This window comes from Arachis duranensis, chromosome 4 (genome assembly GCF_000817695.3).
Source record: "Arachis duranensis cultivar V14167 chromosome 4, aradu.V14167.gnm2.J7QH, whole genome shotgun sequence".
NCBI lineage: Eukaryota > Viridiplantae > Streptophyta > Magnoliopsida > Fabales > Fabaceae > Arachis > Arachis duranensis.
The window spans coordinates 47200582-47201100 of NC_029775.3; positions in this window are offsets into that span (position 1 = coordinate 47200582).

The window sequence follows — 519 nt, forward strand, 5'->3', positions numbered from 1 at the left end:
GTCAGTGAGTTAGTTGCTTGAATTTAAAGGCATAAAGAAAGAAAACAAGTAACAGAGTGCAGAAATTAAAATTCAACAAGTAACTTGAACTAAATTAACAAAACAAGAAAAATGCTCAATCTAGTTAACTTCCAATTTGAGAATTGTCAATCGAAAACCAATCCCCGGCAACGGCGCCATAAACTTGATCTAGCCATAAACTTGATAGCTACGATTTTAGGAAGTTGCACAATCGGCAAAAATTCCTTCCGGCAAGTGCACCGGTTATCGTCAAGTAAAAACTCACAATAGAGTGAGGTCGAATCCCACAAGGATTGGTTGAGTGAGCAATTCGGATTAGAATTGTGTTCTAGTTGAGCGGAATCAAGATTTGGATGAGAATAGAGGAATGTTAAATTGCATGAATTAAAGGACGAGAAACTAAATTGCTGAAATTAAAAGGGGATCGGGGTGTTGCATGAATTAAATTTGCAGAATGTAAATAGAAAGTGGTAGATCAGAAATGGGGAATTCATTGGG